At 38.2% G+C, this 25,864-nt stretch overlaps 1 protein-coding gene across 2 annotated transcripts in view; it reads left to right on the forward strand.

Moving 5' to 3' along the window:
- The window catches only part of PLEKHG1 (pleckstrin homology and RhoGEF domain containing G1), a 248,994-nt gene that overhangs the window by 60,298 nt on the left and 162,832 nt on the right, over positions 1 to 25,864 (forward strand). For both annotated transcript variants that reach the window (XM_070796369.1, XM_019967594.2), the window contains exon 2: positions 4,266 to 4,324. The gene's annotated coding sequence lies outside the window, so the exon portion shown is untranslated. The remainder of the gene's footprint in view (positions 1 to 4,265; positions 4,325 to 25,864) is intronic.

A 25,864-nucleotide genomic window follows, 5' to 3' on the forward strand; every position in this document is an offset into this window, starting at 1 on the left:
CCAAAAGCAATAAAATATGGCCTGTTTTATCACAGTGAAATGCAATTAGGATTTTCTTTTCAGAAATAGAACATCAATGGCTATTTATAACATTTCCCCAACTTTTAAAAGCCTAGTAAAGTGTTGAGATGTCTTTATATGAAATTCTATTTGTATTTAATGCCATGGGTACGATCTATCAGTGCATTTTGCATTTAAGGCCGGATAATCAAATATTCTTAATGTGTTTCTTTTTTCTAAAAGTTCTATTGTGAATTTATAGAAGAGCCTCTGAGATCCTTAAGTATTCATCTATAAATAAGCTTCACTGATTGTTAAAGGCTCTTGCCATTCTCATATTCCATAATGGTACTTCACCTTCTACAGGCCAAAGATAGAAACTCATTAGTTTACCTCATGTTGAATTTCATGCCTTTTATTCTTTTTCTAAAAAAGTACATTTATACTACTCAACTTTTCTCATGAGGAAACCATTGTCCTGAGGATTTCCTTAAACATTTTCTATATAGGTTCTTTAAGCATAATTTTTTTGAATATGATCTGTTTTTAAATTATCTGTTTTCATTTGTTTGTGACTGGCCATTGCTATTACTGGACAGAAAACATTGCTTTTTATGTATTTCAAACCAACTGATGCCACCTTTATTATATCCAACAGGGCATTTTTAAAAGGTATTTTTCTTGTTATCAGCCTTTCATCTGCTGATGGTGGTATTTGGTCTTTTAATTTCCTTTCACTAATGCTATGTGAGCATCTTTTTATTTTATTCCTGACTTTATAGCGAATGTTGTCTGTTGGTTGTAGATCTTTTTAAAAATCACAGTAGGTGATCTGTTTCTAGATTACTGAGAGATTATCAGGTATAAGTGCTGTTTTGTCATCTTTGAAACTAGGAGTATGTGTTGATTTGACCTATTGATAGAGCATAAGAGATTTATTTATGTAATATTTATAGAATAAATCCAGTTTATATTGTTGTTATTATTTTAATATACTAGGAATAGACTATTCTGAGCACTTTATTTAACATTCTTCCATCTTATTTACCTAAGTCAAACAAGCCTCTTGCTTTTTTCCTTTTTTGTGTTTTATCAGGTTAGGTTATCTGATAAGCTTCACCAAACAACCTGGAGTCTCATTTGTCGTATATCCTGAAACTTTTTTATATAGCCTGGGAATTGTCTAATCCTTGAAGTAAGCTATATTTCTTAGCTTTTCAGCTTTTATGTTTTTAGTTCAGTTTTTAATAATTAGCACCTTATAAAACTATTTCCACTGAAATGTTCAAATTTATTCACAAGGATCCTTTTATATGGCATTCTTAAGTTTATCATCTGTCCCATGTCTGTGATATATTCTAATAATTCAAGTTTCATGTTGGGTTTTAAGACTAGATTTGCCTGAAATCTGTCTATGAGGTATTTCATTCTATATTGAACCAGTGACTGTTTTTTAAATATCAAAATCACAAATTCCTGCATTTTGTTCTGCCTTTCCTATACTACATTTATTGCTATTTTTGAATTTAACATTGAATATGTAGTTTGCTTCTTTGTTCTCTCCAGTTTAGGAAAAAATAAAGTTACTAGTGTCACAAATAAAATTCCATTTCTTATTCTTCATATTAAATGAAATTAACTTACTTTTACCATTTATCCCCACTCATTTCCCCATTTTTCATAATATGATCTAGAATTTCAGGGACTTCCCTGATGGTACCGTGGTTAAGAATCTGCCTTCCAATGCAGAGGGAGTGGGTTCAATCCCTGGTTGGGGAACTAAGATCCCACGTGCCATAATGCAAAAATTTTTTTAAAAATTGAAAATTGACTGACCCAGAATTTCAGACTTTGATGAGCTTAATTATTATAGTAACGTTTTTATTAGACATTTTCTCAAAAATTTGAAGTTTGTGCTCTGTTTGGACTGTTTTTTACAGTAATTAGCATACTTTCTTCCCTGTTTACTGCTTTTAATGCTTATCGCCAGTGCTAGTACATGACTACTTTTTCACTCTTTTGTTTGGATTCATTCCCCAGTTCAGTTCAGTCCCTCAGTTGTGTCCGACTCTTTGCGACCCCATAGACCGCAACACCCCAGGCTTCCCTGTCCATCACCAACTCCGGAGCTTACTCAAATTCATGTCCATTGAGCCAGTGATGCCATCCAACCATCTCATCCTCTGACATCCCCTTCTCCTCCCACCTTCGATCTTTCCCAGCATCAGGATCTTTTCTAGTGAGTCAGTTCTTCGCATCAGGTGGCCCAAGTATTGGAGTTTCAGTTTCAGCATCAGTCCTTCCAATGAATAATCAGGACTGATTTCCTTTAGGATGGACTGGTTGGATCTCCTTGCTGTCCAAGGGACTCTCAAGAGTCTTCTCCAACGGCACAGTTCAAAAGCATCAATTCTTTGGCACTCAGCTTTCTTCACAGTCCAACTCTCACATCCATACATGACCACTGGAAAAACCATAGTTTTGACTAAATGGACCTTTGTTGGCAAAATCATGCCTCTGCTTTTTAATATGCTATCTAGGTTGGTCATAAATTTCCTTCCAAGGAGCAAACGTCTTTTAATTTCATGGCTGCAGTCACCATCTGCAGTGATTTTGGAGCCCCCACAAAATAAAGTCTGTCACTGTTTCCATTGTTTCCCCATCTATTTCCCATGAAGTGATGGGACCAGATGCCATGATCTTAGTTTTCTGAATGTTGAGTTTTAAGTCAATTTTTTCACTTTCCTCTTTCACTTTTATCAAGAGGCTCTTTAGTTCTTCTTCACTTTCTGCCATAAAGGTGATGTCATCTGCATATCTGAGGTTATTGATATTTCTCCCAGCAGTCGTGATTCCAGCTTGTGCTTCATCCAGTCCAGCATTTCTCATGATGTACTCTGCATATAAGTTAAATAAGCAGGGTGACAGTATGCAGCCTAGACATATTCCTTTCCCTATTTGGAACCAGTCTTTTGTTCCATGTCCAGTTCTAACTGTTGTTTCTTGACCTGAATACAGATTTCTCAGGAGGCAAGTCAGGTGGTCTGGTATTTCCATCTATTGAAGAATTTTCCACAGTTTGCTGTGATCCACACAGTCAAAGGCTTTGGCATAGTCAATAAAACAGAAGTAGATATTTTTCTGGAGCTCTCTGCTTTTTCGATGATCCAGTGGATGTTGGCAATTTGATCTCTGGTTCCTCTGCCTTTTCTAAATCCAGCTTGAACATCTGGAAGTTCATGGTTCACATACCATCCCTCAGTCAACTGGAAATATTTTCAAGTAGCTTTTGTTCATGATGATACCTACCTGATACACTTATAGGCACATTTTGTTTATCTATGGTTCTTTCTTTTCAAAAATAGTGACCAGAAGAAAGAAAAGCAATCCCCAATTTTATCCCATTTAAACATCACCCCATGAACTTCTCCTTTCCTACCCAGGTACTTTGCAAAGATGGAAACAGAGGAATGATTGGTTACAGCCATAGAGAGGAACTCAGGGATAGAGTGACCATGGTCCTTAGGAAGTGGTTCCCATCCTGTGGAGGACTTGGGTTTCAGAGATAAGAGATCTTATTGAGGCTGAGAATATTATCTTACTGAATTGAGACTGAGTGAAATCATCCATTCTCCTTCTGCTTCTTGGAGTTTCATCTCTCTTCCTGGTATGGGAAATGCTTCTTACTTCTGGCAAGTCAATGAATTTAGTTTTTATTGCTATTGTAAATTCTAGTCTTTTTAAAAATTTTCTGAGTATTTCAAGGGAAAGGAAAAATTAAGGACTGGACATCAGTGTCTATCTAATACCACACACTCTGGGTTTTTTTAAAACTAAATTGTTGATTATTGCTATAGGTCCATTATAGACCAGTAGCATGCTGTGCTGTGCTCAGTCATGTCGAGCTCTTTGCAGTCCCATGGACTGTAGCTCACTAGGCTCCTCTGTCAATCCATGGGATTTCCCAGGCAAGAATACTTAAACAGATTGCCATTTCCTCCCCTGGGATCTTCCCAACCCAGGATCCAACCGACATCTCCTGCGTCTCCTGCATTGGTAGAATTTTTTTTTTTTAACCACTGCACCAACTGGGAAGCCCATAGATGTGGCATTTTCCTAGGAAAATTTTGTGTGTTTTTTCTTAAATCCAGTCTTCCTTTTGCCACTTAAAATTGACCCAGATGTTTCTTCAATATTCCACTGAAATCATTCTGGAAAAGTAACATTTAAGTAAAAAGCAATTTATCTTTGCATTTCTCCTCCAGGTGGAGACAGATGTGAAGAGTTAGTGGATGAAGACATTGGAAAGGCTTCAACCATAAAAGTAAGCTGTTTTCATTTTTTTGCCACTTGAGTATGAAATGCACTAAAAGATAAATAAATTCTTGAGTTTGTTAGGTATTTTCCTATAAGTACCCTCTGTGAGCAAAATTTTTCTTGTTTTTCTTTTTAAACTGTTTTGTAAGATGGAATAACAACTATAACCAAAGGATGAGATACAAAAGAAAATTCATATTTCAAAGTACATAAGTGAAGAATAAAAATGGACTCAGGAAAAGTAAACTATAGTGTGACCCAAATTGGAGTCATTTCTTCCCATTGGCTCTCTACTGTTAATGAGTCACTCTTTAGGTAGCATTTTAAATGCTTTTCATTGGACAGAAAAGTTCTTCCTGTTCTTTTTAAGTTTCTCTCTTTTCTTTAAGATTTAAAATCTCAATCTAATTTTGTGGTGGCAGTGGCAACCCACTCCAGTGTTCTTGCCTGGAGAATCCCAGGGACGGGGGAGCCTGGTGGGCTGCCGTCTATGGGGTCACACAGAGTCAGACACGACTGAAGCGACTTAGCAGCAGCAGCAGCAGCAGCAGCAGCAGTACTTGAAAACCACACTGAATGGTAAAAGGGAAAGGAAAGGACTTTTCTAAGTCCTTTAATTTATCACAGTCAGACCACATTATAAGCTATTTTCAAGACTTGAAATGTTGAATTGACATTATTCACTTCCATATTAAATAATTACTAGAATGAAAGAAATATGTAAAGACACCCAGTCCTGATAAGTGTAGCATTATCATTTTTACTCTGGATTATTTTTTTCTTTTATACTTTCAATTTTACACCAGGCCTTTTTTTTTGTAACCAAACAGTAAAATAAAAAATAAAATTAAAGCGTAAGTGCAGCAAGGGGTTAGAGTTTGCCTTTAGCCAGCAAAATGATTATGCTTTATTGGAATCATGAATATTTAATACATTGCATTATGCTTCTTGAGGTACTCAAATTATTACAAAGACAAACGATATTTTAATGGAATAAAGATGTCCTTGCGTGTGTTGGAGTTTAGAGTTCATTGGTGTTTTGTTAGCTGGTAAAACAATGGTTTTCTTACCACAGATCTTCAATCCTGGCAAGAAAGTTTTCATTCCTAGCAAGAAAGGAGTTGTTTTTTTTTTTTTTTTGTCTAATGTGTGATTAGAATTCTGAGTAGTTTAAAAATCAAGAGTCTGAGGTACAGAGTTGACTTATCTATTACACACAGATATCATGCCTGGGGCCATGCTACTTTTAGTGGCCCATGAAAATGTTTTAATTTTAATTCTTTCCCCCCAGATGAATAAAACAGCCTGCCAGGCTCCTTTGTCCATTGGATTTCCCAGGCAAGAATACTGGGTTGGGTTGCCATTCCCTTCTCCAGGGGATCTTCCCAACTCAAGGATAAAACCCTGGTCTCCTACATTGCTGGTGGATTTTTTACCATCTAAGCTACCAAGGAAGGCTGGAATATATAATAACAAACTCAAGCTGGATTATATTTTTCTTTATACCAATGGAATCATAAAATGCAATTTTTAATACTCTCTTTTATGGAGGAAAAGGCCAGAGTGCCCCAGAACCCAAGAAAGTCATCACATGCACCTACCGAGGTCTCAGTCAGGCACACTCTATATATGTGAACAATTCAGTCTTTTGAATACTTTTTTTCCTTTTTTTTTTGAGGAGAAATAATCATTTCTTTCACAGAAATGATTACCTTCTATGTAAATGACCTTATCATAGACTTGTGTGCTCATCAGAGAGATATACATGGTTCTGTCTCCAAAGAAAGAAATGACATCTTGTGAGGTTAGGTAGCTGTGGTTTTTCATGATATTTGCCTAGAACAAAATAAATATTTTCTCCTCTGAGAGATCCAGTTATTTTCTGTTTGCTTTGTAATATGATATGGAAAATAAGGAAAGGGAAAGAGAGACTAGCTCAGGATTCTTTGGTTCCATTCTGGACAAGCATTTTTTTTTTTTTTTTTTTTGCCTGCAAAATGTGTGTTCCATGAGAACATGTGATGACCCTGCCTCCTCTCTGCAGGGGCGTGTCTAGAACTTAAGTTCTTGGATCTTCCATGATTACTGATCTGTGTTACTGAGTATGTTTCATTCTCAATTACCATGACTTTTCTGGTTTTGTTTGTTTCTGAAGCCATGATCTAATGTTGGAAAATATTAAGATCTTTGTCAGTCTTCAACTGCAGTGACCATGTACGATTATCTTCTAAAAGTCACTTTGATTTAAAGTAAGTGTGTTGAACGTCTGATGAACTTCTTTTGCAGAATTGGTACCCAGTCAGACAAAAGCTCCCTGAGAGCCAGGTCTTTGCATGTTTTGCTCTTTGCTATATTCTCTAGAAAAAGCCAGACATCAGGGAAGGCCAAATATTTGCTGAAAGATTGAATGAGTTACTTTCCTTCTTTAGAAAAGTCACGTTTCCCCCTCTTGAGAACTAGGGCTCCAGATCTCTGGTTTGAGGTAACAACTGTGGTGATCAGATGCTGGAAGGGTCCCATCCTCAACGCCCAGAGAGATGGGTGACCCTGCATTGGTCAGCCTCCATCTCCAGACTCAGTTTTGTTGTTGTTCAATAGCTAAGTCATGTCTGACTCTTTGCGACCCCATGGACTACAGCATACCAGGCTTCCCTGTCCTTCACAATCTCCTGGAGTTTGCTCAAATTCATGTCCATTGAGTCAGTGATGCCATCTAACCATCTCATCCTCTGTTGTCCGCTTCTCTTGCCCTCAATCTTTCCCAGCATCAGGGTCTTTTCCAATGAGTCGTCTCTTCGAATCAGGTGGCCAAAGTATTGGAGCTTCAGCATCAGTCCTTCCAATGAATATTCAAGATTGATTTCCTTTAGGATTGACTGGTTTGATCTCCTTGCAATCCAAAGGGCTCTCAAGAGTCTTCTCCAGCACCACAGTGTGAAAACATCCATTCTTTGGCACTCAGCCTTCTCTATGGTCCAACTTTCACATCTGTACATGACTGCTGGAAAAAACATAACTTTGGCTATACAGACCTTTGTCAGCAAAGTAATGTCTCTGCTTTTTGATACACTGACTAGGTTTGCCATAGTTTTTCTTCCAAGAAGCCAGTATCTTTTAATTTCATGGCTGCAGTTTCCATCTGCAGTGATTTTGGAGGCCAAGAAAATAAAACCTGTCACTGTTTCCACTTCCCCATCTATTTGCCATGAAGTGGGGGAACCGGATGCCATGGTCTTAGTTTTTTGAATGTTGAGTTTCAAGCCAGGTTTTTCGCTCTCCTCTATCACCCTCATCAAGAGGCTCTTTAGTTCCTCTTCACTTTCTGCCATTAGAGTGGTATCTCTGCGTATCAGAGGTTGATATTTCTCCCAGCAATCTTGATTTTAACTTGTGATTCATCCAACCCAGCATGGTTTAACCCTTTCACAAAAATAGTTGGGTTAGAAGGAACATTTTTACTTTTCTAGAATTTCTTAAAACAACAACAGAAAAGGTATTCTGATGGCCTCCTCCACCTTGGTGTCCCTCTAGATTCCTCTTACCCCATGCTGGTCTCAGGCTGGTCCAGGCCACTCCACATGCTCCTTTTCCTAGCCCTCCAAAAGGAAAAAGTACCCCTGTATTTGTAAAACAATTATTTATTTTAAATGTAAATATATATATATATATATATATTAAACTTGATAATGCCCTCCCCCAAAAAAGTCCTGTTATATCTCTGAAGTGTTCTGAAATTGTTTGAGGTATATAAGTAAACTGCAAAACCTCTAGTTCTTAGATTAGCAAGTATCTGGGCATGTGAACAAAAATGTATATAGTACATCACTATAATATTAATCTACCAGTCTGTTACCCATCAACTATATATATGAGCTATTCTCTCCAGGTAGCAAGACAGAGGATGCTACTGGGTACCAACTGATCAGATTAAGCTAGGAAAGTGAGAGAAATCTAGAGAGAAGCTCTGCTGTCTCCAGCTGTTGAAAACATAGTCTGGAGGTGTAAACAGAAGGAATCAACTGACCTGAATTAGTAGTATTTGGTTAGGTAATCCTGATTTACAGAAATTTTTAAACTATCAGAGGAATATAGGCCTATTCTGCAGTTTTTTGACCCCAAGTTTTTCCCTTGGTATGACTTGTGTATGTGTACATGTGTGTGTCTGTTATTCTGCTTCAGGACTATGTCTTTGATGCCAGCTATTGTATATAGAAAGGATAAACAGCAAAGTCCTACTGTTTAGCACAGGAAGCTGTATTTAATATCCTGTGATAAACCATAGCAGAAAAGAATATAAAAAAGCATGTGTGTATATGCATAACTGAATCACTTTGCTGTACAGCAGAAATCCACACAACATTGTAAATCAACTATACATCAATAAAATGAATGTTAACAAAGACGACGTTATCTTTGAAATACCACCAAGAAAATATGTATGTACCAATACTCATACAAGCATATTTTTTTCCCTGAATAAACTTGCCCATACATTTTATTATTGGTGCCTTCTTGTCCAGGGTTTCACCTCCCCTGTTCTTGATGAGAGGTATCAGGGGTGGAGGAAGGAGCACAGGGCAGAGAGCTGCCCGAGGAGCTGAGAGATGCCAATTAAATGTTCCAAGGCACACTGCAGGCACTGGGGTGCTCAGGACATCCGGATCTTTACAGTTCTTGCTAGCATTTTCTGAACCCAAGTATGTGGTCACGTTCTTGTCTGGAGGGTGTAAACATCACTCTAGTTTCTTCCATCTCTATCTGGGGATTTTCACAGCCCTGAAAGTGATCTTACCAGTGGTTTCAGATCCCTGGAAGTGTTTTACTTAGGGCTGATAGATTTGTCCAAAGGCAGCTAATAGAAGCATTATCGGGACTGCAGCATAAATGATTGACATTAAGAATAAATAACTCATTATATTGAGCGAGTCATTGCTAATAATATACCCATCTGGTACAATTCTTGCACAGTTTGAGGACAACAGCTAAATGCAGTGGGATCTTTAAAAAGTCATTGAGATGCCTTCCTTAAGTTTCTTCCATTGCAAACTACCCTGATTATCTCTTAACATGGAGGTGTCATGAAAATAATTTTTAAATGTGTAATCAAAAATTAAAAATGTTATAATAACCAATGTAGTGGTTACAAAAATATAGCACATGTAGCCCATATGGCACAAGATTACACATTCAGAAAGACATAGAGAAAGACTCTCTGACTTTGGGCACCTCTTCCTCTATTAAAAAATATCTCCTTTAAAGAGTTCCAAGGATGGGTTGCATAACAGTGTAAATGTACTTAACACTACGAACTGTATGCTTAAAAATGGTTAAGACGGTAAATTTTATATGAAATTGTTACAACTAAAAAATTTTTTTTAATTTAAAATATCTTCTAGAAGTCTGCATACCTTAAGCTGGTATGGAGATTAGACACCCTTTTGTGGGGAGGAGGGGTGAAGGAAGAAGATTTCCTCATTGTAGATCTTTCATTTTAGCTGTGAAAAGTATAAAGGGAAATCCCCAACCATTTCTGAGAGAAAAATGATGTAAGTTTTAAAAAAAAAAAGGTATTTCTTATGAAGGAATGACTTTTGGAATGAGGACTAGTTCTCATTCTGGCACTGAGCATAAGAGGATTCTCAGTATACTATGTGAAACTATGGTAATAGGTTTCTGTCAAAAACAGGGATGGGGAGGGGGGCATCATGGTCAAGTAGGTTTGGGATTTAAGCAAGGTTTTGGTGCATCTTCAACAAAGAGGTGTTACAGACAAAGTTCCCAAACTTACTGAAACAGAATACCTCCTCCCTCCTCAAAGCCCCCTGCCCCGCCTGCTATTTTTTTTTTTTTTTCGCCTGCTAGTTTTTTGACCTATTACTGTGTTGTTCTGTGGAAGGTAGCTTGTGCATGCGTGTGTGCTGAGTGCTAAGTCGCTTCAGTGGTGTCTGACTCTGTGCGACCCTATGGACTGTAGCCTGCCAGGCTCCTGATACTGAATGCCAATTTAGTATGGAAAGAGGAAGCGACTAACAAACCCACAAATGGGTTATAGGAAGAAATATGGATGAATTGAAGCCATAACTGCAACCTGTCCCAGTAGGAGAAGCCAAGGAGGATATTTGGAGCACAAAACTCTATACAATGACTCCAAGAGCTCCTCCTGGATAACCAGTAATGGAGGCAGCCCTTGAGTTTGCTCATGAGGGGTTCCCTCCTCTTCTTCTCTCCTCTCAGACTGATCTGTATGTTCCATGCATACAACTTGTGAAGCATCTTGAAGCATTTAGCTAAGCCATTGGGCTTCCCTGATGGCTCAGTTATAAAGAATCTGCCTGCAATGCAGGAGACACAAGAGCCTCGGGTTCGATCCCTGAGTTGGAAAGATCTCCTGGAGGAAGAAATGGAAACACACTCCAGTATTCTTCCCTGAATAATCCCATGGACCAAAGAGCTGGGCTACAGTCCAAAGGGTCTCAAAGAGTCAGATACAAGTATAAGCCATTGGCTCAGGGATCAGCAAAAGATGACATTCAGTATTCTGAAATTCTAATGTGGAAGAAAGTTTCTTTAAATCTTGCTGTTAAGCTACTTCCAACTTAATAACATTTGATAGATTCTGAAGGACTCCTTATTGGAAGAGAAGTAGCATAGAATTATTTAGCATAGGTTATTGATACATCATTAAAAGTGATCTGTTTTAGGATGAACATTTTATAAATGGATGCATACTTTGTGTAGAGTGCTAAGTATTGAGAGGGATACAAAAGCAAGAAGACAAGGCTTCTATCCTTGGAAACATTGCAAAGTGAGTCAGAGAAGGTAAAACACTTAAAAGAGTAACCTTTCTATGAAGCAGTATGTGATTAAAAAGTAATAAGAGAAATTTAGAGTACCAAAAATCTTAGAAATGTGATCCGAAGAGATGTACTTCTCATGTGAATGTCCCATGTCTTTGAAAATAATGCTTATTTTCTGTTGGAAGATACCAATTAAATCAGAATGGTTTAATTGTTATTCAAATCATCATAATCCTTACTGAACTTTTTCTCTATTTGACCTGTCATTTTCTGAGGGAGCTGTTTTGGAGCTTAATTGTAGGAGTGGATTGTTGACATTTTCTTTTAGTTATATCAGTTTTTTCTTTGTGTGTTTCAAAGCTATAAGTATGGATATACAGAGGTTAACAAGTTATTTGCTTGCTATGAAGCTAGGTGCAAGATAATTATTGTGTTTTAGAAACCAGATAGTATAGTCTGTCCCCATGAAGTGTGGGATCGTAGAGGATTATTGAAAGTCTCATGTTTTTAGCTTCTGCCACTGAGGATAATCCTTGGATGGGTCTGTTTGCAGCTTGCCAGGGGGCCATCTAATAGGCACAGAAAGGCCGTCACATAAAATGTCAAAAGAACCAGATACATTCAGTGATGCCAGATCTGTTTTCGGCAGCTGTAGATAATGAACCCAGTGTCTGGAGCAGACAGTTGTAATATTTGAGAAACTTGTAAAAGCACTGGGCCAGAGTCACCATGCTTAGGAATCCGTACGACAGAATGATCCACCATAGCTTTACGTGATCAAGGCCTGTATTCATGTCGACTGAGTAAAGCCGACATCTCCTCCGCCTCTGTCTTGGCCCTGGCTTCCTGTCCCATTCCAGATCCCAACCATCGCTGCTTCAGTTGTGTTTTCCAAGGTATGCATACTTTCAGAAGTCTGTGTTTTATTGCCTTATAGCATTGGGCCTTTCCTGTGCCATGCGGAAAGCCCTATTCTGGAGAAAGATTACATTTGTGATAAAGACTTTTGAGAGTTAAGTCGGGTATTAAAGCAGTCATTGTGTTTTCAATTGAAAGCCTGGCTGTTGCAATTGATCTTAAGTCCTGTATTAAGTAGAGTATTTTCTTTTAATATTCTTTGTCTTAAAAAGTGTGGGATTGGGTTTCTTAAAATGTTGTAACTTCATATATATTCCTTTGATTTCTAAAGCATAGTCATTTAAAGAAAAACAGAGTTTAGCAATTTCACAAGTCCTCATAAATGGAACATTATAGCAACCAGGCTCTTTGACAAATGATCACCAAATCATTTTTCTTTGGTTTCCCTTCTCTCTCTAAACCCTCTGTTTCATTTCTAACTCTTTTCAGATTGTTTTCAGTTGGGGATCTCCCAGTCACCTCTAAGGTCACTTATTCCTAAAACTACCTTTTAACTCCTATTTGAGGAAAATGAAGATATTTTTGTGCAGGCTTATCATTTCAAGCACACACCTGACATCTCTCTCCCTTCCTCCCCACCATCCCATATCTAAGTTGTCACCAGACCTCAGTAAACTTACTTCCCTACCTGTCTCATCCCTTCTTTTCCATTTCTACACCCTTCATAGAGGGGAAAAAATGAACATCTGATTCCTTCCCACACGCTACACTTTTTTTATTTCATCCTTTTAGTTCTGTGCAGTTATCATCATGAATTGATCTTCACAGGTTAGGAGACTGAAGTTCTCAGAAATTTTAGTCATCAACCAAAGTCATACAATGGCATGTATTATAAATATCCAAGTTCAATTTCAAGTCTGCTGTCTTCTCTGCTGCTCTGGAGTTCTAGATGCTGCCCACCCTGGCCATACCATGTGCCTCCATGGTACCACCTCTGGGCAGAGGAGCCAGATTCTCTTTCTCTCTGTTTTTTCCAAATTCATGAACCTCCAGTTCAGTCTCTCCTCCAGCCTGGGCCACTCCCAGGGCTGGATTAATATGTCAGGTGTCTAGTCTGAAATTCACAATGATGTGTTGTTGCTTGCTCCAAAAACTCTGACCTGTTTTTTCATTCTGTCTTTAAGTCAACTGTTCTATAAAAGTGTATTTTCTGCCACCCAAAATTGTCTCCATTCCTTGTAGTCAGTGTGAAGGGAACACAGTGGGTTCTGGGGTCAGTTTGACCTGGGTGTGCGTCACTGCTCATCTCCTTCCTGGGAGGCCGTGGGCAAAGTTTCTGCCATCAGCATCTGTAAATCATGATGATAAACTCACTTCAGGTTAGCTGTTGGGAGTGCATGTACAATGCCAGCTATAGTGAAAGTCTGGCAGGCTCTCAAATGGAGCTGGAGGGCAGTGGCAGTAATACTGTTATCTGGACCTTATCTTTCCTCTTAAACTCAGTTCAAATTCCTCTTTCTTTATAAATGACTCCAGCCTGATTTTATCTGCCTCCTCCTATATCAGTTAGCCTCCGAACAATTCATTTAGCAATTTTAATTATGTAGTGCCTCTGGACACTGCTTTGTGGTCTTAAAAATCCTTCTTGAAATGCCTCCTTGAGAGTTGTTAATTCCTGCTCTAATGGACTGAAGTAGTTCAAAGGCAGGACGAGGTCTAATGTATGTGATGTATTGCCTGGTGCCTGACATGTAACCAGTTGCTCACAGACTTTTTTGATTCAAAATTATAACTGTGTTTATTTTAAGTACAAAGATGCTCAGTGCTCAGTCACTTAGTCGTGTCTGACTCTTTGCAACCCCATGCACTGGAGCCCACCAGGCTCCTTGGTCCATGGGATTGCCAGGCAAGAATACTAGAGTGGGATGCTATTTCCTTCTCCAGGGGATCTTCCCAACTCAGGGATGGAACCCACATCTCCTGCATTGGCAGACAGATTCTTGATCACTGAGCCACCAGGGTTCATAGTTCTGAATGTGAAATATATTGCAGAGTAAACTTTGAAGCTCCAGAAAAATCTTACTATCCAGCATTTGTAATAAACATGTCTATTAAACAGTGAACAATCTTAAAACTTGACTATATATATATATATATATATATTCATGTTTTATTTTCTTAGAGTACCTCCAAGTTAAGAAATATTATAATTTTCTTCGTAACTATTATTTTCTAGGCCTAACATTTTTTTCTTGGGCAGATTTTCATTTTTCTTCATTGCCTCTTCAGTCTCAATAACTTTTTCTCCCCTCCTGGCCAGATTTTCCACGGCGAGTGTTTGGTGGGGAGAATGTTGCTGTAAAAGAAGTCTGAGGAAGAGTTAGGGATCTGTTTCAGAGACAAAAATGTGGTGGCACTTTAAAACTGAAGGAAACATTCTGTTAATTATGGGTCTTTTAGCTTTTTTTAGTCACCCCATATTCAGAGCCAGTTTTTAAAACTCTATACTTTAGCATTTTAACCAGAGGTTTGGGGACGTCCTCCTTCCAAAATATAAGTATTGGTGAAATAACCGTTTGAAACGCATTGTAGGCAAGTTTCACCTGCCAAGGTGTGTGTTCCATCCTGAAGTCACATTTAAATGCATTTGCAAAGTTTATTTCTGAACAAAATATGTGCTACTAATTTGGGCAATATTTTGCCTATATGGAAAAGTTATTTGTTAAAATATTTACTTAAGGAAAAAAAGTCTCCTTGGTCTGCAGGCTTAAAGTTGTAAAACTGAACTGCGTGAGATCCTTTGGAAGAAAGCTTCCCAGGGGAATGGCCTTATTCCTTCTTGGGTCAGGCGATGGGGTGAAGGGTTGCAAACCACATCCCCTAGCTATGGAATGCCCCGCTCAGTGTGTTCATTCTCTGCCCTGTGCCCTCCTCTCCCTTGTCTGTCTGGGAAGTGATGCTAGATAAAACCCCAAAAGGTGTAGAGGAGCAGGCTGACTCTGCACGCACCTCTGTTGGGATCCAGCAAGATCCCTCTCTTAGCAAAATGAACTTTCCAAAGGAAATTTTTAAAATTCAAACATTTTCAAGACTATTTGAACATTCAAAACTAGAATTCTGTAGGGAAAAACTGGGAACCAGTTAGGATTCAGTCAGTAAAACCATGTATATACACAACATATGTTATATGCAGGCAATCTTCAATTTAAGCCAGGGTTGTTTTCCAAAAAGGTCACTTGAAAAATATTTCAGAGTGTATTTTTTCCTCATTAGACATAAAGCTATGTGTGGGAAGTCCTCTGGCAAACAGAGCCTGTTTAACCCGTATTATACCTGAAAAGCAGTTCAGGTCATTTGGGTGGCCAGTTGCCAATACTAATATTCTTCCCCACTGTTCACATAAACAACTGAAGTTCCAATGTTTGTAGAACTGCTTACAACTAGAAAATGTAGAAAATGTGGCATAAACATTTTTATGAGGCCATGTATCTTGATATCAGAGTTTAGAGAGACACATTCGCTATTAATATAAAGCTATAATCATACAGACTTGAGTAATTGTGTATAAGATTGAGTCAGGAGAGCTTCATCAACATACCAAAGCAATAATAGAAGCACATTACAATTATATAACACTTTCAAGTCTGATATATTTATAATTTATGCCAGTTTGAATTTTCAAACTCTAAGACCCAGGCATTTTCATTTACTTTGTGCAAGAACTGAGGTGGAATGCTTTGAAATGAACAGTAAAATGGGGCCTGGTACACTGAGGGGAGAATGAAAAGACTATAGGAATGATGGCCTATGTGGGCCTCATAGGGAGAGGAGAGACGAGTACAGAAGGATAGGCCAAGGACTTCCTGGTGGTCCTGGTGGTTAAGGCTCTGTGCATCCACCGCAGGGGGCCCAGGTTCAATTCCTGGTCAGGGAACTAAGACTCTGCATGTTGAGTAGTTCTGCCAAAAAAAAAAAAAAAGAAGAATGATTTGTAGAAAGAAGGAACATGTATATCATGACAGTCCTCCTCCCAAGTATATCCCAAAGTGAAAATTGGCTGGTTTTGGTTGAAAGAGAGACAAAGGGGAGGGTAAGGAAATCTTTACCTTTCAAGTTGCCATCTTCCCAATCAGGGTTACCTCTTGGTCTGTGAGACCTATTCTTCTGTATAAACCCTGATAACCTATGATTAGATCCCACATTTGAGAATCATTATAGCTTCAAAAATCCTGATGCTGGGAAAGATTGAGGGCAGGAGGAGAAGGAAGTATGACAGAGGATGAGATGGTTGGATGGCGTCACTGACTCAATGGACACGAGTTTGAGTAAACTCCAGGAGATAGTGAAGGATGGAGAAGCCTGGTGTGCTGCAGTCAGTCCATGGGGTTGCAAAGAGTCAGACGTGACTTAGAGACTGAACAACAAATAGCTTAAAAAGCTTTTACAGGCAAAGTTGGGAACCTTCTATACCATTAGAACCTGGAACACATTTTCTTTTATGTAAGTAAACAACCATTTACCAGGACTCTTTTGGAACATGCTCTATTTTTAAATTGGTTCTGCTCATATGTATAGAGTTGAGTGAGCCTGAAGCAGAGAGTCAACAGCCAGATTCTCATGGTGAGAGCTTGGGTAATTTTCCTTTGGAACTCAGAGACCTGTTGTATCTCTCGTACACCTCGAGGTCAGTCTCAACTGTGTGTTTCTTAGACACAAAATAAAATTGCTAATTTTTTAACATTTATGAATTTTATGAACATAGCTTTCCTACCTGAGAAACTTTAAACACTTATGAAAATAATTATGATGCTCTTGGAGTCACTTTAGAATAAAAAAAAAAACAGATGGTTAGAGGTTCATTGACATGACCAACTGACCTGCCGTGAGATATTGAGTGCTTTAATTTATTTTTCTTCCTTCATGATCATTCTTCTAAACATCTTGAAAGACATCCAAGAGAACTTTCTCTTCTAATTACTTCCAACCATTTCTCAGAAGTTCATTCAGACGTACAATTAAACAAATCATCCATACTTTGGGAGCGCCAATTTAAACATCAAATGTTTACATTTACATATAGAAGGAGGATTAATTATCTCTCCCCACCACCAGATTTTAATCTTAAAGGCAGGTTATTAATTTTGCTCCCTCTTGTATGCTGAGCAGTTGCTCAGTAAATGGGTTAAATAATATGGTATCTTGATTCAGGAAAATGTGGTTCCCAAATGAACCATTTAGAGAAAACAGGATGTGACTGTGAGCAGAAGAGACAAGGAGGTAGATATCTCAACAAAGCAAGTTATTGGAAAGGAAGAAGTGGAAGGTAGATTCTGGGTAAGCAACCAACAATGCCCATGAAACAGGCTATTATACTTAATTTTTGCACTCTTATTCCAAATGAAAGATTAGTGTATATATAGTCTTTCCATCCCTGCCTCTTATCCCTGCATACAATTGCAGACTGTCTCTACTTCTACAAACTTCCTCAAGTTATTTCTTGGCACCTTGGAGGGACAGGGAGCACAAATCTTATTATGAACAGCTGTGGTGTCTTCATCTTTTGATCTAAGTTGCTCAGCTCTCCATGACTGGGAGGTGCCCGAAATCCAGACAGTACTGCCATCCAGAATCATTCATGCGCAGAGCCTACCCTGGGACAATTGGTGCTTTGTTCTTTGGAGCATGTGCCAGAGTCATACTATATTCTGTGCAGAATTGGGACAGATGCTTCTAATATCTTGTGGAGTTTTAAGTGAAAATAACTTTCTGCTCTTGATTTCTCTGTCTTTAGAACTCAAACATAAACTGTAGAGACAGGGCCTGAAGACAGTAGACCAAGAGTTGAAGGATGGCTTCCACAGTTCTACCTTGGATAGCTAGGTGGGACTGGGTCATAACCAGGAGGGCAGACTCCTTGTGATATTTAGCATCCAAGTTACGTGTAGGCAATTTTGTTCCCTATTTATCCTTTATAATGTTGTATCCATGGGAAAATAAGTCCTCTTTCCACCCTAGCAGCACTCTGGGTAAAAGAAGCAAGTTATATAAATATAATGCGAATGTGTACCATGGACAAAATGTATTAAGAGGGCCAGATGTTCCACTTTCTGCAGTCCAAAAGACTTGTAGTTGTCTGAAGTAAGCCAATATATTCAGACTGGAATATTGCCAAAACAAAAAAGTGTAAGAACAAGGGTAAACTTGGCCTTCCTCTCAATAAGCTGCAGTCACTACAAGATAATATTGGCTTTCCCCTTCAGGGGCCTCTTTGGTCTGACTCTCTCATGCAGAATCTCTTGTTACTTCTCCAGTCCATAACCTCTCTACTACATTGGTCCATTCACTGCTGACGTGGGTCTGTCGTCTTGTCTCTTCATGAAATGCCCTTCTTCTCTGCTTGGGGTAGAATTCAGCCCTCCAGATAACCAATAAGCCTAATGTCTCCACCCCTCTCTGTGCTCACCTCAGCCATACCTGGGTGTTAATTTTAGACATCTAAAAGATCTAGTCCTAAATATCTCATGTTGCTTATGAGAAAATTGAGGCATGAAGAAAGTTGGTGTCACCACCAAATTTGGGCAGCAAGTTTATGTCAGAGACTGAACTAGAATCAAGAAGTCCTGTCTTCTAACCTGGTATAGTTGCCATCATACCCACTGCATTTATAAAGTTCTTTAGTTTTTCTGCTAAGAGCTATGTATATAGATACACACACACACACACACACACACACACATTTTTTAAACTGATGAGCAATAAGAAAGATGGACTTTTAAAAATTGACTTGCTATATATTAGTCTATTTAGAGCTGAGAATGCCAGCTATTTAAATTTTACAACGTGAAAATTAAGCCTGTTTAAGCATATGTTAATGCTGGGTCTGTATTACCTTTAGTCACCTAACTACTAAGATTTCAAGTTTCTAGCATCCCCAACTATGGGATCATCAGACTTTTAAAATCTTGCATTGATGTAGATATGACTTTTAAAAAGAATTTCAACATGTCAACTTTATGGGTAGTAGTCAGGGATTGGCACTAAGAAGGCTGCTTGTTTCTATTATGTGTTCAATCAAGTCTTTGTGTTTTCAGAAAACTTAGACAGCATTATGGCATCTTATTGTGGTACTAAAATGGGATTTGAGCAGAATGGGTGGGTGTCTGCTTGTAACACACAATCTAACTTTATAGAGTGTCTCGGGAAAGACTAGTTTGAAGCACAACTTCCAGTGACAGTCTCCCAGAGGATCATTAATTTTCCTTGTTCAAAGCAATCTAGTTTTTCCTATTTGCAACAGATGTGTGTAAACAATATATTTTGTTCACTCAAGCAGAAATATTTTCCTGCTAAAATGACCTAATATCACGTGGTTTTCCTTGTGTGTAAGGAGCATATACTGCTTGGGAACATTTAGAGAAACCAAATTCAGATGCGTGGGAAGATAGGAAGTGGAGAAAAGCAGAACTGACCATCCTTTAGAGCTAAAGGTAATATTAAATCCACCAAGAGTAACAAGTGAAAATTTTGTGCATTGTTGTCAAATGCTACCTGTCCCTTGAAAAGATTTCTCAATCAACGAGTATAAAGGGCTGCAAGATCTCTTGGGTTTTTGTGAAACGTGTATCTAAAGAGACATAGAGACCAAAGAAGTGTTTGAAAGTTGACTTGTAGACAAGAGTGACTAAAATATTTACATACAAATAGGCTTCTCTCCAGGAATATGGAAGGGAAGATTGATTCACAAAGCTATTTTTTTTCAGCTGGTTTTTGAGGGCTTTTCTGTGTATTGGAGAAGGCTCAGGCTGCCTATGTACTATTGTGTCCTGGTGCTTCCACAAGGGCTGAATGTGAACCTCATTGCTCTCTGTCCTGCCAGGAAAGCATGTAAAGCATTGGCTGCCCTTCCTGCAACTTTTCTGAAAACAAAACAAAAAGTTATCCTGGGAGCATTCAACACCAGAACACCTTCTAGACAAAGTGCAAAATGATTTGCTTCTTTACAGCTCCCTCAAATATTAGTCGACTCCCTGAAGTTTAGTTCCAAAGAAGGAATTACGGTTTTCTCTAAGAGCCAACAGTTCCCTTTGTAAATTTCTGGACTTCATGTGGGTGATATTTTTGAGTTCTTCTACAATAAAATTTAATGGTCCATTTGAGAAATTGTCCCCTTATTGAGCGTAGTTTCTATTTCAGGGTTGTTAGAGGCAATTCTTGAGTGCTAACCTCCTCTTTGATCTGTGGGGACTCACTGGTTTCCATGGAGTCTCACTGGCTCATGACCAAGTGAGAGCTCAGCATTCCTGTCAGCTGGGGTGCAACGTTCCCAATCAGGTCTGACCTGAACTACTTGGACAAAGGACTTTAAAATCAGAATGCTTCATAGGTCAGCCTGAAAATACGTTGATTATTTTGGGAGAAGAGTGCAGTAAAGGTTTAAAAATGTGTGTTTCTTTCAGTTATTTACATTTTGATGCATTTCTGGAAAACGGTTTTAGTCTTCTGATGACACAAAATCCATACTTTCTCCAGTCCTCCTACTTTGTACAAAATAATACAAAGCAGAATATCTTATTTGACCTTAAATGTAAATACAATGAGAGCCAAGTTATTGTGACCAATATATTTCACGCATCTGGCAGTAATCTTTTTATTTTATGGCAGTGATGACTCAAAGCAATTGTTGATCCTAATTTATTTTTAAACCTTTTAGCTTAAGCCTTCTTCTTGGGGCTTTTTTTCCGCTCCCCCCACCTAGTGTTGTAGGATGGCTAAAATAAGATCACTGTAAACACCAACATTCATTTTTTTAAGTCAAACATTTGCAGGACTACACTGTGGATTCAGGAAAGGTAGAGGGAGATTCCTCACTTAGAGCTTGCCTTCAAGCAGAGGAGGACGGGAGCCCACAAGGCTCATAATTGTAGACAGCTGGGATTGTCTTTAGCGTGCAAAATGAATAGGAGCAAAGAGAAAGAAAATATGACTTTGACTTGGGTTTGTGGGTGTTGAAGAGGCATTGATGGCATTCGTGCTCCTACAGAGAGCATTCTCTGACCTACTTTGATGCCTGGTTTCCTTGCAATTACCACTGCTCAAATCCACAAGGCTTCATTGTAGGGAAGAATTAACTCTTTAGCTAACATGGAAAACCATGAGATGTTCTTTGGGGGAAATGTTTATCTAAATTACTTTCAACACTCTACTTGATGTCAGAGTTACCCAAATTGTTCATTTAAATACTTTTGGCAGAATCCTGTGAAGCAATTATAAAGAATGAGTCTTATACTCAATCAGGTTCTTATCAAGGTGTTCTCCATGTTGAAAACATGCTAACTCAGATTTTGACCTTGAAATGTATTTCTAATTTCCTTTTGAAACCATGCCTGAGATTACTAAGGGATTTTTGTATTTAAGGAAAAACATGGCTTTATTAATTTTTATCCCTGCTCTGTCAATGAAATAGATGTTTATTTTTCTTCATAAACCCAATGGATTTTAATAGAAATATCAATAAAAACCATCAAGAAAAAGATTTTATATAATATTTTCACATGTGCTTGTGTTTTAAAAGTAAATAAACAAAGAGGAATCAATTTTCAAATATCAGTGATGTCGGTGGTATTTTTTTTAATAATTGGCTTAAATTAAGTAGCTTCACTTTTCATAGCTTCTCACTGACTTTTATTTCATTAACTGTATAAGGACTATGATCCATTTAATCATATTTTTAAAGACATGGATAAGATAAATGTTGGGTTTTTAACAAAGAATAAACCCAGGACCAAAGCATAGAACTAGAAGAGTAGTGCAGAAAGGCAACATTAAGGAAATGAGCAGGGCCACTACCTGCAGCCACACAGACCCGCTCTAATCTACATATGCCCATGCTAATCATGGACCCGCCAGGAACGGCGTGCCCCCTGGAGTTGTGCCAACCTACCAGCCCTAGACCTAAGGGTTATTTTTAGAAGTTTTCACATTTGGGGGTTCATTCGGCAAACTTTTAGGCTCCCTAATTGTTGGAGAAACCCTAGATCACACTACATTTTTAACCAAGGGACCTTTTTATTGTTGACTCTCAAGAGTAGACCATTTGGCCGAGGCAAATGTTCTAATGTTACAGCTCCTACATTGCTGCTTTTTCCTCATGCTAGAGAGTTCTCCTTTAAAGAGGAAACGGCAGGGCTATTATGGGCAAGAAGGAACCAAAGCTCAAGACTTTTGAGGAACTGGTCGAGTCAGGAGTCCTCCATACCTCACTTAACTCAGGCTTTCATGCAGCCAACACTATGGACAGGCTCCATATTCCAGGCACTGGAGCAGATATTGAGTTTACAGTGGTAACCATGGAAGTGACGTCCACAGGAAGCCTAGAGCCTAGGGGAGCTGAAAGATAATTGTAAAGACCATCATTAAGTGTATAATTCCACATTGGGTGAATGCTATGAGTGAAAAGAACAGGGGACTCTTAAGAAAGTGGATTTTCATCGACAGGAAGGGCAATCCTAAAGTTGGGACATGAATGAATGAATGAGTGAATGAATGAAAGCCAGAGCGTGTGGAGGCTGGTGAGTGGTGATGAGTGGTGCAATGAGATCCCTATCTCATTGTGTGAGGCGTGTGAGGTGATGAGGTGAAGGATGTGCCGTGCCCAGGCTGCAGGCCATGTTGAAGAGTCTGACTTTTATTCTAAATTCAGTGGGAGCATACTTAATAGGTTTTAAGCAGGGGAGTTGATGTAATCCAGCTTAGTTTTTTGAAGGTTTGCTCTTTTGGGTAAAGAATGAATTGCAGATAAGAGTGAAAAAGGGATAACCAGTTAAGAGCTTCTTCTTTTTCTTTTTTTAATTGAAATATAGTTGATTTACAGTATTTATTAGTTTCAGGTGTACAGCAAAGTGTTTTTTATATATATATATATTTTTTTCAGATTATTTTCCATTATAGGTTATTACAAGATATTGAATACATTAATAATTCCCTGGGCTATATAGTAAATCCTTATTGCTTGTCTATTTTAGGTGTAGTAGTTTGTATCTGTTAATCCCATCCTTCTAATTTATCTCTCATTCCCTCCCTTTCCCCTTTAGTGGCCATAAGATTATTTTCCATGTCTGTGAATCTATTACTGTTTTGTATATAGGTTCATTTGGTTCATTTGTATTTTTTTTTTAGATTCTACATGTAACTAATACTATATAATATTTGTCTTTGTCTGTCTGACAATTCACTTAGTATGATAATCTCTAGATCCATCTATGTTGCTATAAATAGCAGTATCTATTTCATTCCTTTTTAATGGCTGTTGTTCAGTTGCTCAGTCATGTCCAACTCCTTGTGACCCCATGGACTGTAGCACACCAGGCTTCGCTGTCTTTTACCATCTCCCAGAGTTTGCTTAAACTCATGTCCCATTGAGTCAGTGATGCCATGCAGCCATCTTGTCCTCTGTTGTCCCCTTCTCCTCCTGCCTTCAATCTTTCCCAGCATCAGGGTCTTTTCAAATGCTGAGTAATATCCAATCTTAAACCAATCATCTGTTGATGGGTACTTGGGTTGTTTCCATGTCTTGGCTATTGTAAATAGTAAGGAGGCTTTTCAAATATACTGATTATATAATTATGAACTGATTATATAGTATCAGTTATATGTGGAATCTAAAACATAATACAAATAAACCAAATGAACCTATATACGAGTAAGAACTAACGGCTTAACTAATGGTAAGAAGTAATGGCTCCTTGAATCAACGGGATCCCTGATATTAAAGAAATTATGCTCTGGGGCACACAAAAATTGTGCAGATGTTACCAAGCAGCTACTATTTAAATAGTGGAAAAAGAGCATGCGACCTTAATTGCCTTCCCCCTTCTTCTTCCCTTTACTACCTCACCTTTGATAATGACTCTGTCTGCCTGGGTTCTCTCTATACCATGAAGAAGATTAGACCTGAATCCAGCATGCCCACGTGAATAAATCAGGGTTTGAGGTGCTTTGCAGTGCTGTACAAATTCTAGAAATTGATGCTGCCTCCTCTGCTTTCCCCTTTGTTCCTTGAAGCTCCTGGGGGAAGCCAGAAGGCTTTTATATTGTTCGTTCATGGAGATGAGTGAACTTCAAAATTAAGAATGACTTTGCAATTGTCTTAGAAGTTGAATCCTTTGAAAAGATCTAATTAGTTGCTCATTGTAACTATAAGCCTATATTAAGGCTCCATTTCACAAATAGTAACATTGAGGTGAAAAGAGAATACAGAAAATTTTAAGTCATTATTGCTTTGACACATGTGTAATAGAATTAGTATAAACTACTTAATAGATAAATATATGGAGTAAATATACATAGTAAACATATAATATACATGCATTAAGTTTATTATAATGTATAAGACATATATGAAGAATGTTTTCAGTTATTATTATAAGTACTATTGAAGCATTGATGCATAAAATCTTCAGCTCTTTGTCAATGTACTATGATTTCTTTCCTTTGCATCTTATGATAGACAATCATATCAAGGACTTTAGAATTAGAAAAAAAATTTAAGATTATTAACAGGTGTAATGCTCTTTTTTTTTAACAGAAGTAAATGACATAAAAGCACTTCATTATTATGGACTCAAAAAATCATTCTCTACCCGTTTCCAGAAGTGAAGTACAGGCACGGCCTAAAGTAACTGCACTTTTAGTTGATAATTCAAAGAATGAAAGAGAAAAATAAGATGTTTCTTTGTAGATGCTTAAGTCCATTTCCACACATAATTTTATAGTGAAAGGTGGGTGAGAACTCCTCAGGTTTCTAGTTGGGGTGAGAGGAAAGAGCACACTGATGGATAAAGAGGAAGATAGCTGGTCCTTCCTACAACCCTCCTTTCTCTTTTAGTATTTCTACGGGTAGACATACAGCATGAGTGTCTGCTTCTAACTAGCAGGGGGTAAATAATTCAGCATTTTCTGCTGCATATCAACTCTCTGCTTATTTTCCCCTCAAATTACATATTCTGGCAAGGTTTCTCACTTGTTAAAACATTTAATTATTATGTTTGGCAGTCATGGTTGGTTGCATTATATAAACAGATGCCTACTTCAAACATCGAAACTGATTTTTTTCATAGTCTGCCAGAAAGCGAGACTATTTGATGTGCAGTTTGAATGCTCTATTTCTGATTATATAATTTAGGTCTGGGAATAGAATTCTGGCATTTGTCTACAGTCTTTATGACATAGAAAATTAACCTTTAGCCTCCTCTTTAAAGGGCAAATCATCTTGGATAAAAGTTCCAAAACCACTATAAGGTGACCACCGTTCTATTAAAAGATCCTTTTATCTTCAAGCATGTGCGCATCTGTCTAGGACTGCATTATTTGTAAACACTCTGGGTAATCTGTGACCTCTACAAAGCTGTGGCTAACTCAGCTTCCCACCCTTGTCTGTGTTTAGATGAAGAGTCTGCTAGAAAAATTTGCTCTTCTTCTGCCTGTCTATAGCCAGTGCTTGCAATTAGATGCTGAAATATACTTAAGAACACTTCCCAGGGCACTAGATTCTTATTTAAGGGATATATCCACCTGTAGTCAAATAAAACTTAGGTATCCAAAGCCCTTAATGGACTGTTTTCTTTCTAAACTCGTTTCTAGAAGAAACCTTCCCTCCCCATCACAAACACAAACTAGTTAGACATGAGGGATGTATTTAAAGAGAAAATATAAACCTCCAGAAGTGTGTTACATGATTAGTTCTCATCCAACCCTCTTCACCTTCTTCTCCTCCCAGAGTTTAGTCAATGCACCTGGTAGAGTTGACCCCGAGGCAGAATAGAGTCTGACTCATCAGAGGGAGGCTAAATTATAGTTTGGACACCATACTTACTGAAGTGGGAACCTGTATGACT

Source organism: Bos indicus, chromosome 9 (assembly GCF_029378745.1).
Source record: "Bos indicus isolate NIAB-ARS_2022 breed Sahiwal x Tharparkar chromosome 9, NIAB-ARS_B.indTharparkar_mat_pri_1.0, whole genome shotgun sequence".
NCBI classification, from domain to species: Eukaryota; Metazoa; Chordata; class Mammalia; order Artiodactyla; family Bovidae; genus Bos; species Bos indicus.